The 16,541-nt window shown below is 30.6% G+C and overlaps 1 protein-coding gene across 1 annotated transcript in view; it reads left to right on the top strand.

The window, feature by feature from the left end:
- The window catches only part of LOC143640171 (uncharacterized), a 68,222-nt gene that overhangs the window by 25,653 nt on the left and 26,028 nt on the right, over window positions 1-16,541 (top strand). The window lies entirely within an intron of this gene.

The following is a 16,541-nucleotide window of genomic DNA, read 5'->3' as shown; positions in this document are numbered from 1 at the left end:
ATTTGAAAAATTTATTCTTTGGTTTCCTACTTCATTTAAAGTAAAGCTTGATGATTTTTTTATTATTACATTATTGTTGTATTTAATAGTCAGGTTTATTTTGACATAACCATAAAACATGAAATACAATTTGCTCCCCTTTAGTATCCAGTAGTTCCCGTTTCCCTATTCTTCAAGTTTCTTCTCTCATATATTTATTTATACTTTTTAAAATTATTGCTTTATAGAATACACATAAAAGTAGACTTCACTGTGATATATTCATATTTGTACATAGCAGTTTTGGTGAGATATATTGTCAGTTAATTTTGGGGAAAATGATCACCTTTGTAATGATGAGTTTTATTATTTACATGGGATGTATAATTCAGTCTTTTATGTGCTTTTTGTGACTTTTATTTTCTCATAAATTTTACATATTTCGTTTCTAAAAATGAACACATATGAAATACCACTTGCATAAGGCACCTATGTAAAATTTATACATAATGTTTTATCCTCTTTTTTAAACTGGATATATTATGAAATGTGACTGGCCCCAGTGACCATTTTTCCTACAGATTATTATTTATCTCTTCCAAGATGTATTTGTATTGAGCCATGCCCTTGGGCTTCAAGTGTTAGGATGAGTACCATTGCATACTTACATGTTATCATGATCACATATGCTCTAATTTCAGTAAGTCTCTGTGATGGAGAGTATCATGTATATTCAATAGCAAAATAGTTTCCACAAATAGATACTAATTTAAACTCCTTTTGAGTTAATGATTATTAATTTGTTTTAAATGTTCATCAATATTACTTAATTTTTCCCACGATGGGTTTTTATTTTGTATGTCTTAAATTTCTAAATATTTTGAATTTTTATAGTTAATAATCATATCACATGTATAAATTTGAAGTTCAGACTTCTGTCTTTTATATATTTTTGGCTTTAAAGATGAGTAAAGGATCCAAAAATGCATCTAGAGATTGATTTCAAAAAAAAAAAAGAAAGAAAAAGATTTAAATTATTTTTTTAAATTGACTTTTTTCTTTACTCATCATTTATTTTAGGTCTCTTGTATGATTGTAAGGGTAGGTTATTTAAAGTGGATTCTAGGGCTTATCTTTGTTAATTACTACAGGAAAAATAAATAAGAAATTTCTCTACACTATGGCTGCAGGAAAATGAATAAATTTCTTTAAAATCATACGGTATTAAAATTGTTAAATGGCATACTTACTAAACATCCACTCCTTAAAAAAATTTTTTCTGTAATATTTTTGGCAGTGAATCATGAATTCTATTGTCTGGATTTTGGGATTTAATATAAAATAATATGGAATAAAATTTGGGCAATCTTAGAATAAGCCTTTTAGATTTATTTCCTTCCTGAGTCACTCAGGGCCACTATTTTTTTTTTTTTTTTAATCTCCAGGCATTTACCCTTCTAAGAAATCTGTCTTGTAAGCTCTATTTCTGAAGAGTTTCTTAACATGAAAAAAAAGTCTTTATGTTTCCCCTGAAATGTATTCTCAATGCACTCTCTCCAAAATGGAGAGAAAATAATATTTTCCCAGACTGACATCCCTGTGTCAGGAGCTAGCAATACATTGATGGTCTTTGAAGAAATTTTATACAGTTCTGTCTCTGGGTAGTTTTCTGTGGGCTGCTGAATTGCCATTTAGTATCCAGATACCCATGTTTTTTCATCTGTACAATGGGAATAATTTTAGAGGGCACAGATGAATAATGCTCTTCATGAGGCTATGAATACCTGTATGTTCTGTAGTGCAAGCTGACAAAGCCCCTGGAATACACTGTGCAGATTCTATTTGGTTAACCATTATCTGCCACTCACATGAATTTTCTTTCAAAAGCTTGTAATAACCTTTTCACTTTAGGCATCCATGTCATCCACATTCCCAAGTATAAAAATTTGAATCTTTTCTGAATTCCAGGTTCCGTTTCTCTTTTGGTTCAATGTGGTACAAATAACTGGGGTTTTTTTCTTTCTTTTACACTGTGTTTCTAATAAAAATGTTCTCTCCTCCAAACCTATATTTCCCATGCCCAGCTATGTTTAGAAAATGACACAGATAATTTATTTGATAATTTATAAAGGACAGTTGAGAATAATTCTTGCTCTTGTTTCCCTTCCTTAGAAACTGAACCAGAACTGTTCTTGGTCCTGAAAAGGAACCATAACCAATCATATATATATATATATATAACATATTTAATGTATATAATTTATGAACAATTTTTTTCATATTTCTATTTTTTTAAACAATGACAACAGAAGCATTACAATTCTTATTTCATGTATAGAACAAAATTTTTCATATCTCTCGTTGTATATAAAGTATGGTGATACAAATTTGTTTCTTCGTGCATGTACTTTTGATGATGGTCTATATCACATTCCACCATTCTTGCTAATCACCTGCGCCCTTTGTTATCCTCCCACCCCTCTTCTTTCTTGAGAATCCATCTAATTCTCTCATGCTCCCACTCCCTACCCCATTATGAGTCAGCCTCCTTATATTTGGCTTTTTTTTTTTTTGGAATTGGATAACATCACTTAGCATTATCTTCTCCAATGCTATCCATTTACCTTCAAATGCCAGATATGATTATATACCTAGAAGACTCAAAAAACTCCACCAGAAAACTTCTAGATCCACTAAATAAATTTAGCAAAGTAGCAGGATAGAAAATCAACACCCATAAATCAAAGGCATTTCTGTATATCAGTGAAAAATCTTCTGAGAAAAAAATGAAGATAACTACCCCATTAACTAAAACCCATTTAATAATATAAACATATATGCATATATGTTTATATATAGATCTAGGTAAATGCAAGTCTTTTTCCTGAATTTTAAAAATCAATTAATTTATTAATTTGTTCTAACTTGCTAATAGAGCAGAATGCATTTCACTTTGTAGCAGACAAATGGAGCACAAGATTTTATTTCTCTTGTTGTTCAGAAACTAGTTACAAAACTCATGTAACTCTACTTTGTGTACAACAAGATTTTCATCTCATTCCACCATCTTACCTACCTCTATACCATCTACCAACACCTCCCTCCCCTTTGTTTTATCAAAGTTTCTTCATTTCTTACATGCTACCTCCCACTTTCCTCATTGTGGATCAGCATCCACTTAGCAGAGAAAACATTATTGTCTTTGGTTTAGGAGGATTGGATTACTTGCCTTAACATGATATTCTCCAACTCCATCCATTTACTTCCCAATTCCATAATTTTATACTCTTTTAATGCTCTGTAATATTCCACTGTGTAAATAGACCATAATTTTTTATCCATTCATCTAGGGAAGAGCATATAGATTGGTTCTACAGTTTACCAATTGTGAATTGTTTTACTATGAACATTGATGTGGATATGCCTCTGTATTATGCCGTTTTTAGCTCTTGTTGGTCTACACTGAGGAGTGGAATAGCTGGGTAAATTTTGGTTTCTTTCCAAGTTTTCTAAGGAATCTCCTTATTCTTTTCCAGATTGGTGTCACCAATTTAGAGTCCTACCAACAGTGTAACAGTGGACCTTTCTCCTCATATTCTCAGCAACATATATTTTTGCTTGTATTTTTAATAATTGCAATTCTGATTAGAGTAAGATTACATTTTGGAGTAGTTTTGATTTGCAATTCTTTAATTGCTAGAGATGTTGAACATTTTTTTATTGATTGATTGATTGTTTATCTTCTAAGAAGTGTGTCTCTTCAGTTCCTTAGCCCATTTTATTTAATGATTGGGAAATTTGTTTTTTGTTATTAATTTTTTTTAACTTCTTTATATATCCCAGAAATTAGGTTTCTATTTGATGTGCATGTGGTAAAAATTTGCTCCTATTCTCTGGTATCACTTTTTGCCTCACTGAGTGTTTCCTTTGCTGAGAAGAATCTTTTCAGTTTGAATTCATCCCATCTAGTGACTCTTTTTTCTATTTCTTGTGCTTTAGTACTATTCTTAAGGAAGCAAAATTTCAAATCCCCTACTTGGGATTACAGGTGTATGACATTATAATATCAACACAATTCATCTTTATTTTAAGCTCACTTTCTTAAGGGGATTTCATCCTAGGAAAAAAAAGAAAATGTTATAGACAGGCCACTGGGCCTAAGGCCATGGCATAAAATTAGGAATATACCATAAATTAATTTAAATAATATACTCAAATCTTTGGATCTGGAAAAAAACATACACACACACACCATACACTTTCTGGTTAAATCTCCTTCCCTCACTCAGGGAAGTTTCTCTCTAGTTTTTATATCTCAGGAGAAATATTGGTAAAAAAAAATGTATCTTTCACCTGTAGCATAAAAGAAGTAATCATGTCCTTCATCTTACTGAACTCAGGACAAGTATAACTCTCAAATGTGGTTCTGTGAACTGAGATTTTCTGGAGTTCTGACATAGTTCTGAGGGTGCTGTTCCAAAAAATACATATACTTTATTAGTAATATTTTAAATACATAATGTTAATTTTCACATAGTGGAAATTATGGGTTATACTATAAAATTAATTTTTACTATTTTATGTGAATTCTAAAAAACGATTATCTTTCCACCTCATATAATTTTAATGTTCAATCTGTTTCCATACAAGAGAAGTTAACTGAAATTTTACAAGATTTTCACTCTTTTATTTCCATCAATAAATAATATATTTACATATATTATCTTCAAATTCAAAAGGCCTCATGTGCAAGTTTATATGCAAATGCTTTTCTGGGTTGGCTGGATTTTACTTCTACAAGAATACCTTGCCTTAAATTCACTGTAGCCTGAGGATCTGGATTTCAATTCCCAGAGCCTCAAAAGAAAAATAAATAAATGTACAGACAAGACCCTACCATTGGACATCATTTATTTTGGGATTTGAGGTTATCTCCTGACTCTCAAAAACTTACTAGGCTCAGATTGAGCAAATGAAGACATAAGTTGTGTCTAATCAGGACATTGTCCAGTCTACACATATTCAGTAACGAGAAGCAAGTTGTGACCATCTGGTGTAAAGTCTGCCAGAGTGGGTATCCATTTCTAGGCTTCCTCATTATGTTCAGTGAATCTGATTTTTTCCTCCTGTATAGGTACTTTGTGATTTATAGAGAGGACATGTGGTTCCTAAAAATACAGTAAATTATGAGTGTGCAGTAAAATCCTGAGACTGGATGGTGAGTCTGGTTGAAACTGGCTGCACTGACTATGGTGGGAACTGGCTATGGTAGGCTAGAATCCCTGGTGTAATCTTTGGTTTCTGCAGTCCTGGGTCTTCTCTTGAGAAAGGTCAGCCATGAATTTCCACTGGCCAGTCAACTTGACCATATATTAACAGTAGACACTGGAAGTCCTACAGTATCCTATAGAATATCTTCAGCCCCTACCTTAAATTTTATGTGAGAACATTTGTGACAATATTTCCAAATCTTCTCAGATTGTGTTGTGGATTCTGGAGTGAGGAGATCATCCCAATCACAACTCCATGTATTTTTTCCTCCAGGAGTGGGGTGAGATACTCGATAGATATCTCAGTTTTTCTTTATTCCTGAATTCATTCTTCTTCATTATCTTCAAATAGTTGCTGAGTGTGATTTTAAATTTATGCTCCAGTATTTTGAGTTGTATTTATACATAAAAATTTAGCTTCCTGTTCAAGGACAACTTCCCCTTTCCCAGTATTATCATTACATTTTTGCAATTTTATCAGTTATTTTACCCATATTATATTTCAAATGAACATGGTATTTTCAATTGTTATACCAAAAACTGGATGAGAGTTTAAAGTATTTTTTTCCTCTCTGGGTGCAATGACACATGCATATTAATTACAGAGACTCAAGTGGTTAATTCAGTAAGATCACAATTTCAAGGTAAATATCAGGAACTTCCATAGACGAACTAGACAATTAGAAAAACCTGTCTCAAAATTTTAAAACATGGCTGGGTATGTAGCCCAGAATTAACATGCTGCTGTTTCAAATCCCCACTACCATAGAAAAATATCAAAAGCAATTTTTTTGTTGTTGTTTATGAGCATTTTACATAATTGAAAAGTAAAGAAGAATCATTGATCTTGACAAAATCATGTGTTTCTATTCTTCTTTTGTGTCTCCAAAGGCAGACAAACTGTCAGAGTGTCTTTTGCTCAGATTTCCTTTTGTAGAATGTATATGAGAGCATTCTCATTCCCTACTCTGGTATTCTTCTGGAACTGTGTTTGAGAACTATGTAATATGAGGATCCCACAGCTGGCACATCTAATGTCTCTCATAAATCCAGACCAGTTCTTGGGGCTTTTTCTCTTCAAGAGCAATATAGATGTATAGAGCTTAGTTTCTCAAAGAAATAACTGAGAGAACTCTCAACTTCCATTTTTTAAAATGTCTTCACTAATTTTATAGTCTAGCACAGTGTTTCTTTCTTCCATATTCATATAATTGGAGTACTAGTTACTCTTCCACTTTTTGAGAGTAGCCATTCTAACAGCTGTGCTCATGCAGAAGATCTTATAGTTGGATGGTGCACTAAAATTCTGATGCAAGCTTTTTAGATTCCAGGGTGCCTTATGCTCACTGGAAAAAAATGATGTGCACCTATTTTAGAAATAAAGAGGGATCTGTGATTCTAACCATTTTTCTTCACTGATATTCAAGATTTTAGCCCATTATAATGTTTTCACACCAATGTGAAAACACTACTTTTTGATCTAGGGAGATTTGCACCAGTACAGTTACCAGTGCTTTCAATCCTTTGAGGTTTCAGATGTAGTCCATTGAAGGGAAAAAGTTAATATCAGGACAAATTACTTACAGAAAGAATTGGTTAGGTCTGTTGTTATTAGTAAAGTGAGCTGGCTGAGAGAGATCAGGAAGTGCTAAACTGCCACTTTGGCTTTCAGTGATGGTCTTCATTTCCCTGTTAATTTTTTGGTACTGTCTAGATAAAAGTTCAAGTGTCAGCAACAGCTATTTGCATTTTTAGAGAACGTTGGCATATCCCTCTAAGGGATTAAGGGATTACCTTAAGATTTAACACCTCTTCCACTCTGCCCTACTGAATAAATCCCATGGATCTTGCATGGCCATAGAAAACCACTTATTTTTCCCCCCTTTTATAAATACTCATGTATATCTTATTCCTTCCTCCGTGTGTACAGATAAATTAGCATTTAAACTAAAGGCAATTTAGAGTTAAATAATATATTTCAAATGCAAATCAATCTTGCTTTATTTATATTAACACTGGATTTGGGCATTTTGTTGCAGTAATTTTGCGTATTGCTCAAATAAGAAAAATCTTCAAGTGCATTCTACTTATCTTCTCTTGGCAGATATTTTTTTTTTTTGGTTTTCCAATTTGTTTGCCTCTAATTCCTTTACAGTTTCTAGAAGGACTCAAAAGAGGAGTTTATATTTATTTGGTGTATTCATAAATGGAGGTAGGCTTATATTCTGCTTTTACTTATTTTTATTTTATTTTTAAAAATCATCTCTCTTTATAACTGCTCTTTGGTGGATGCTTGTGTATAATTCCAGTGTCACACACATTCTGCACACAAGTCTCTTTTGTAATCTATGCCTTTTATTCTACCATCTACCTGGAAGTAGGATTGTAGCATTCATTAACATTAAATATTTTATTGATATGTTTTGATTTATATACTTATAATTATTAACAATAAAAAGATATTTGCATACATATGAAATGCCCTATGTAGTTTTCTGTATTGTGATTTCTTTATCTTAAAATTACTACACTGTTGTAATATTATCACATGCATTAATGTCAGGTAATAATCACTAGTACATTTGTTTTTACATGTGAGAGAGTACTTGTCTAATTTTATATACATTAATAATTCCAGGAAAATTTTAGAAGTTTCTGCTTTGATTTCTTCTTTAACAAAAAGTAAACAATGGCAAAATTATTACCAGTTACTATTAAAGGGTACCTTGGGAAAAATGATCATATTTATAATAGTTCTATCCTTTGTAAATATGTTAAATATTTGAGTCTTTTATGTTTTTTTCTGTATTTTTATTTTCTCAAATACTGCATAATTCTTTTGTAAACATACTTGCATATAAAATGCAACATTCATGTGACATCAGCATAAAACATACATGGTATTTTATAGTATTTGTTAAACTGGATATAATACATCAACAAAGATTCTAGCTCCTAGAATTTACATTTTACAAAATTTAATAATTATTGGTTCCTCTTTAGCCATGCCCCTTTGTTTCAACTCTGGAAGAATGTGGATGTATTCTCATGAACAGTTGCTGTAATTTTAGTCTCTGTTTCCTGTGTGGGTGTATCATATACATATGATTACAAAACAGTTTCTACAAATGAATAATAAAAGCTTAAATTATTATTTTCCTTTTTTGTGAAAGCATTTATTCTACATATTCATCGATACTATTTAATTCATTTATATGATGTGATTTTATTCAATGTTACCTAATTTCTAAAGATTTTGAGTTTTTATGATTATTGAACACTTACATATATCCTTTTTAAAGTGACTCTTCAAGTTTTTTTTGTTTTTTTTTTATGCACTCTGTTGTATTTCTTCTTCTTATAAGTGTTTGATTATATGTGAGGAAATTAGGGTTTATTTTTAACTTGTCAGTATTTCAGCTTTTAATGTAATCATTTGATGAATAGATTTTTTGTGTTAATATTTTGTAATTCATAACTTTAAGTCTATTATATTGTATAATTTTGAAAACAAAAGAAAACTATTTTTTTGTGTGTTGATATTAGGAATTCAACCAAAGTTTCTTAATGCTGAGCATATTCTCAGCTCTGTTTTGAATTTTATTTCCAGATGGGGTTTGCTCAATTTCTTCAGTTGGCCTTAAATTTTGAACTTCATGCCTTAGATTCCAGAATAGTAGATATTTCAGGTGTGCACCACCATATGAACCGTATCTTTTGTATGTAAACTTTTAAGCTTTGTATTTTCTTCTATATTTTAGTATTATTTATTAATAACTTATATTTAGCATTTAATGTGTCAAAATATGTTGTTATGTTTTATGTGTGAAGGGATAAAATAGCATTTTATTATTGCACTCTTTTCCCAATATCCTAGCATTTTCTAAGAGATTTGTTGTTGGTGTTTTCTGTAGTTCCACCATTTATTTTATTATGAGGTTTACCCTGATAGATTTTACTTCATAACATCAATCATGTGGCATCATGGTATTTTGGTCAGCAGTAGAATTTATGTACAACCATGGAGTAGCAAATATCTTAGCCATGTACTAGTCTATACCATCTAGATTCTGTCATTGCACTCAGAGTATTGGAAAATTGCAGAAGATTCTTAGGATAAATATTCCAGAGTGTATTTCCCTAAAGTGAGAAATAATTATATATGCCTATATTTGCAATTATATACTGTATAATTGATATAATTTTTATTCGTTGAATTTTCAAATTTGCTAGTGCTTTTTTAATTGTTTCTGCTTTTTTTTAAAAAAAAAATTTGTACTGAAGACTGAACCCAAGTTTGCTTAACAATAAAGCCACATCCTCAGTCCTTTTTTTATATTTTATTTAGAGACAGAGTATTACTGAGTTGCTAAGTGCCTCACTAAGTTGCTCAATACAATATATATAAGACAATATTATATACAATATTGTCTTAGAATTCATGATCCTTTTTTCTTATCCTCCTCAGTCACTGGAACTACAGTTGTCCATCACTGGACTGGGCTCATTTGCTTTTTAAAAGCACCAACATTGATACTGGTAACTCTGTGTTATGTTTATCTTAATAGCTTCTAATTTTGCTCTTTTGCTCAAGACTTTCTTTACTTCTAGATTTTGAATTTTACTTTTTATTGGGATGTATGATTTGATAATAAATTCTAGTCACTTTTTGGCTTACTAATTTTTTTGTATGTTTTATTTTCACCTCAGGTATAGATGAATTCCAATTTTTCCAGCTGTATGGAGGTCTAAGTGAAACATAATAACCTGTATGGATATTGTTAAAGAAATGGAACCACAATTTTACTCAGTTTTTTGACTGCACTTTATATGCCCAAAGGACATAAAATCAGCATAATACATTGACACAGCCACATTAATGTTTATAGCAGCACAATTCACAATAGCTAAGATATAAAACCAACCATTCAATGATCAATGGGTCCATTCAATGATGACAGGATAAAAAAATGTTGCTTATGTACACAATAAATTATGAATCGGTCATAAAGAAGAATGACTTTATGACATTTGCCAGGAAACGGATAAATCTGGATATTTTATGCTAAGTAAAACACACCATTTCTGTATAAGCAAATATTGAAAGTTATTGCTGATATGTGAAATCTAAAGCTTTTAAAGTGGGGGAGGGTAAGAAAAGAAGATCAGTAGATTGCACAATGGTAAACAAAAATAAATAAGTAAATAAATAAATAAAAAGGACAAGGATAGAAATATAAAAGATATATATCTGTAAGTTAATCCTACCATCATAGCCATCAACAACAACAGGATTTTAATTAGGATAAGATATATCCCATGCTTGCATAATACCATAAAAATTAATTTACTGTCAGGTACAATTAGAAAGAACCAATAAAATAAAAAAAAAACAAATTATATTTGTTTGAAGAGCTATATGTATATTCTATTATATATATCATACAATATAAACATCGATCAAAGTTTAATATATATATATATATATATATATATATATATATATATATATATATATAATTTTGTACGTTAAAATTATAAAAAGGAAAATTTAAACAGGATTGTTGTTGCTATTTTTTATATTAATAACATACATAAAAACCATAAAATGTTTGAACTTAAATAAACTATTAAATATTTCCATTAAGTGGTCTGCCTACCTTGTTGCATTTCAAAATTTCTCTAATACCATTGATATTGGAATTACTAGAGATCTCACTACACATTCAGAATAGCCAGCTCTATCAGAGAAATAACAAATAAAATTCTACACATTAGTAAATTTCTGATTAGTGGTTGTACAATTAAAATGTGAGGATTCCCTTTCTTAATTACCAAAAGTTTTTCATCTGAAAAATGTGTATAATTTAGATCAATATATGAAATATTACAAAATATATATTTTTGTGATAATGCCTGAGTTTTATATTGTGTTTTATAAATGTGGAGTATGTATACATTTTTGAACTTAAATAACTTTTTATGCAGAAGTAGATAATAGTATCATTGTGTTCCATAACACTACCTACATGACAGTCCACTAACTCTAATTTCAACTGTACTTACATTACAGACTGTGCAAATATTTCTGTGGTCAATGTGTTATTAATTTAGATATACTTATTTTAGGAACTGTTAACATTTATGGATATAGCCATTGATTTTACTGAAGAGGAGTGGGAATGCCTTCAGCCTGCTCAGAAAAATTTATATAGAGATGTGATGCTAGAGAACTATAGAAACTTGGCCTTCCTGGGTAAGTTTAACTTCACTTTAAATTTATTAATTACTAATTATTATTTAATTTACTTCTGTTGCAGAGTATATTCTGGGAACTTCTCTATAAAAATGAGTTTCAGATTTGTGTTTCAAAGAAAAAGGGTATTTTTAGTACAGATATTTTACTCTCTCTCTCTCTCTCTCTCTCTCTCTCTCTCTCTGTGTGTGTGTGTGTGTGTGTGTGTAATTTTACTCTTTAATCTGTCTCTTTCTTTGTGTGTTACACATCCTTCACTTTATATAAGTAGTACCTAGTATAATTTAGTAATGCTGCTATGTAGACTCTACATAGCAGCGGACACAGTTGAGTCATTCAGATGTCAAGGAGAAAACCAAACTAAAAAATTTTGATAGAGTAGTTACCCAGCAGAAGAAATTTTCAGAAGCTTAGGTTTATTTACTTTGATTGTAATCATTAAACACATACTGCCCTATATTTATCACATTTTCAAATTCCTTGTTGTTCTCTGTTTTCTTCTTTAGTGATGTTCCAGTTTATTCAGATTAACTATCAAAACTTAGCTTTTGTTGTGAGGGCCAGCATGATCTGTTTCAAATCTTCTTGTGAGGAAACTTTGAAAGGAGCCAACAGAAAAAAGACACACACACACACAGAGTGAAAAGAAAAAAAGAAAAAAATAACTTGCCACACCTCTTAACAGTTGCACATATAATACCTCCAAATTACAGAGCTTCTGATACCATGACTACATTCTAACCCAGTGTTTCTTTAACCCCATGTGCTAGCTAACCAAGATTAGGTCCGGTTAATACAAATATAGAGCCCTTTCTCCCTAAGAACATTATCACAGAAAGTAGATAGTGCACCTGTAGAGTTGTCTTAATATCTTCAGGGAGAAACTTCTGGGCATTACAATTGTGGGACTCAGGGTGCCAGTTTCCATCACCCCCACACTTTCCTGTCAATTCCAAGATCAGAATACCTAATACCTCCCCTCTTTTTAAAGGTCTTTTGAATAAATAATATTACTTATCTCCTTAATGATGGTGGGGGCAAAAAATAGGGCAAGCATAAACAACAGCAAGTTCCAGTATCAGTAAACATCCACCTATGAATATTTTTGACCCGGATGAAATTGAGGTAAACATGAAGTTAACCAATCCAACAAGTCCAGAATGCATCATCTTGTTGATCCTTATTAATGATATCTTTAAGGTAATCTAAGGTCTTTTGTATAAATAATATTACTTATCTCCTTAATGCTGGTGGGGGCAAAAAATAGGCCAAGCATAGACAACAGGAAGTTCCAATATCAGTAAACATCCACCTATGAATATTTTTGACCCAGATGAAATTGAGGTAAACATGAAGTTAACCAATCCAAAAAGTCCAAAATCCATCATCTTGTTGATCCTAATTAATGATATCTTTAAGGTAATCTAAGTCTATTGAAATAAAATTACTATTATACCTTAAATTGAAGGAATGTGTGGTATTAAACTTCTGATATCCTTTATGATGTAACAATAACAGACAATTAATTGCAGCATAATTGTCAAGTATGGCTTGACAATGTTGTTTTTGTTCTTCATTAAGCATATTTACATCCATGGAGGCATGACTAATACTGTTTATGATAGTATAGGCAAGTTTCATAGTAGTTATATAAGCCCATAGAGCTAGTCCAGGTAAACCAGCAAGGAGAATGTCAAAATGTTAAATTCTGCCTTAGAGAGAAGCTTCACTGAATCATCACAGTTTTTATCAAGAGGAATAGATATTTTATGAATAAATTGCACATGATTTTGACCTATTAAATACTATGTGGATGGTAAGGACACATTATTCTAAGACAACTATGAATACCATGAGACATTTTTGCAGGTGTATAACAATTTTATGCAAGTGAGTCAAGATATTGTAATGGGTCCTTGAAGTCCAGGATCTGGCAGCACTGAATTTCCCAGAGCTGGTGTACAGAAACAGAGCAAAATTTTTGTTAAGACCAAAGCATTTACAGAGTTTTGTGTGAGTTTAGCAATCAAAGCAGTAACAAAGTTATCTAGAGTACATTCTAACCCCATTTTAGCCAACACCTGTTGAGCTGAGGCTGTCAATGATTTTATATTTCAAAAAGTAACTGGAATTTAAGTATCTTGGGGTCCTCTTTTAATGTTTCTCCTCTTTTGAGAAGAATGATTATTCTCTTGTTTGGAGGAACTCTTATCTTCCAGGGTTAAATGAAACTTAGAAATAAGCTTGTGCAGTCACTGATGTACATTTGTCATTGCTATTTTTCAAGCATGAAGCTAGAGTCTAAACAGGACATGTTAGCATAAGTGTAGCAGTCTATGCTTTTCCCCACGTGAGCAAAGGCATAAAAGCTTGTCATGCTGGTCAGGTGGAACCTCATATATTACATAATTTTATTTGCAATTGCTGTTTGAGAATAAAATATCTATTCAATGCAGATGACCAATTTTGAGTATTAACTTTATGTTGTATATTGAGCACATTAACTGTAAATATAACAATATTTAATGCATATTAATATAAAAGAGTCTAGATCTTTGTTTGTTTCTGTTTTAAAAGGCAAGTATTAGGATACAATTTGCTCACTCAACAAAAGCTTGTCCAAAAGAATTATGAGAAATTTCATGATTTAAAACTATATCCCATTGATTAAAAATTGTGCAAAAGGATGAGATTGTAAAGGCAAAAGAATTATCCATCTTTAAACAAATAGGGCCTCTAGGAGCAGATCATGCTTGGTTTCTTTCCATGCTCTCTGATGAAACTTACTTGACATTTTCTATTTTAGATTCAATTCTGTTATTAAATTTTTTCTTTTGTTTTGTTTTTTGAAATAATGCATTAGTAATCATAAATATTTGGAAGTGAATAAATCATTATACTTCTAGTTTATAATTTTTTAATATTTTTTATTTTGATTAGTGATTTAATTTTTGGATCATTGTTTTTTATTGTGGCATGCTTGGATTCTTTTCTATATATATATATATATATATATATATATATATATATATATATATATATATATATAGAGAGAGAGAGAGAGAGAGAGAGAGAGAGTGAGTCTTTGACTATAACATCAACCCTACACAAAATACAGTGTGTGTGTGTGTGTGTGTGTGTGATATATATATCCCACTTCTCTTTATATATCCTATAGATTTTTAATTTTTACAGTATTTTACAAGTTGCTTAGACTTGTCTTAAACTTGGTACTGCTTGGTAAGCCTCTCCCATATTTGTAGAATATCGGATTTGCACACTAGGAATGCCCCTCTCATTTTTTCTTAAAAAATTATTCACATAAACATTGTGCCCATTGATGTTAATATTTTTCAATTTCACTCTCTCAAGTTTTTTAAATAGTTATTTAGTGTTCTTTGAGTAATTCATAACTGTCAGTATCCTAACATTAAATTCTTAATGTTTTATTTTTGTTTTTTTTTGGATTTAGCCATGCTTCACTTTGCTTATGTTTGCTGTACTACTTTTCATTTGTTCATTAAAGGAGCCATGAGTATATTATCTATTCCATTTTCGGGAAAAAAGTATAAAAACGTTTAAATAAAATACAATAGGTAAGAACAGTTCTGTGTCCTGGTAATATTTGCTAATTGGGAAGTCTTGCAAAAGTACATCATGTTTGAGAGAATTCACAGAAATTTAGAAACAGCATGGCTCAAACAATTTTAAAAAGACTTGTGTTGTAGTACATGATATAGAATTTTTGAGGTAATGTCAAGCATTACACATGAAACATTAAAAGTTGGATGACCTAAAGATCCAGAATTTACAGTACTAAATATGTATCCATGAACAGTTAAATCAGAAAATTGAAGAGATACCTCTGCTTTTGTGTTTAGTGCCAACATTTTTCTCAGTATTCAAGCTAGGGACTCAATGTGCGTGCCCATCAATGTCAAATGTTTAAAAATGTGTACTTATATACTATTATCATTTAGTTATAAAATATTTTGTCTCTTAAAGTATAATAAGAAATATATGCAGGTCTTTGAATTAAGTGAAAGGTGGCATGCAGATATTAAGTTGTAGGAGCATTTGATTCACATGTGGAAGTCAGAAATTTAGTGAGCAAAATTTTGCTCACCAGGTACTGTGTTTTGTGTAGGGTTTATATTATAGTAAAAGTCTTCATATTTTTATTTTATTGAGCATAATAGGGTCAAGAGTTTTATTTTACCACATAGTGAGTGTTTTATGTTCTTCATAAATACTAGTAGAAGGAATACAATGCATTATAAGAACAAAATTAATAATTATATGAAATAATAATTGTTAATTCATTCTCTTTAGTCATTTTACCTTGTATATATAGTACAAAAGATTATGATATATTTATAAATAAACAAAGTGGTATTTGTCAATAAAGGAAATTCTCATATCACATGAATGTAAAAATATAAAAATCAATTTATTATATTTGATTGTCATGTGTTGAATTCATCCAAATATTATGGCCATAGTCTATGCAAGGTTTTTATTGTCTTTTAAAATGTTTTTACAAAAATCTTTATAGACATGTGTGTGTATATTTCTTAGTAAATTTTTTGTTCATATTTCTTTTTAAGAATCCATTGCCTCTTTACCTTGTTGAATATTTATGGTATTATCATTCAAAACAGAAATGTTTGTATATGTTTTACATTTCTCTTATTTTACTGACAGTGAAGGTAGCTGGTAGATATTTCCTAAATACCCAATACTATCTTATGAAGGACAAAAGGCTGTTAATTATTCTTTTCTACACTTTACTATATTACTCTTCTTAATGATGTACTCCTCTTGGATACTGTGGTCTCTACAAGAATTTGGATAATATTCTCAAGGTAATTTTTTCTGTACATTTTTATTGAACTAATATATTTTTTGGATTTATGGTGACTTTGGACTTACTAATCTGCTACACTCCTAATGTACTTATTTTACCTTAATTTCATGTTATGTACACAAAATATATTTATCCCAGTCTAATAGGTATTGTTTTTTTAATTTTTGTT

This window comes from Callospermophilus lateralis, unplaced genomic scaffold, assembly GCF_048772815.1.
Source record: "Callospermophilus lateralis isolate mCalLat2 unplaced genomic scaffold, mCalLat2.hap1 Scaffold_130, whole genome shotgun sequence".
NCBI classification, from domain to species: Eukaryota; Metazoa; Chordata; class Mammalia; order Rodentia; family Sciuridae; genus Callospermophilus; species Callospermophilus lateralis.
Note: the sequence above shows the minus strand (reverse complement) of the source record. Positions and strands in the feature narration are given on the sequence as shown.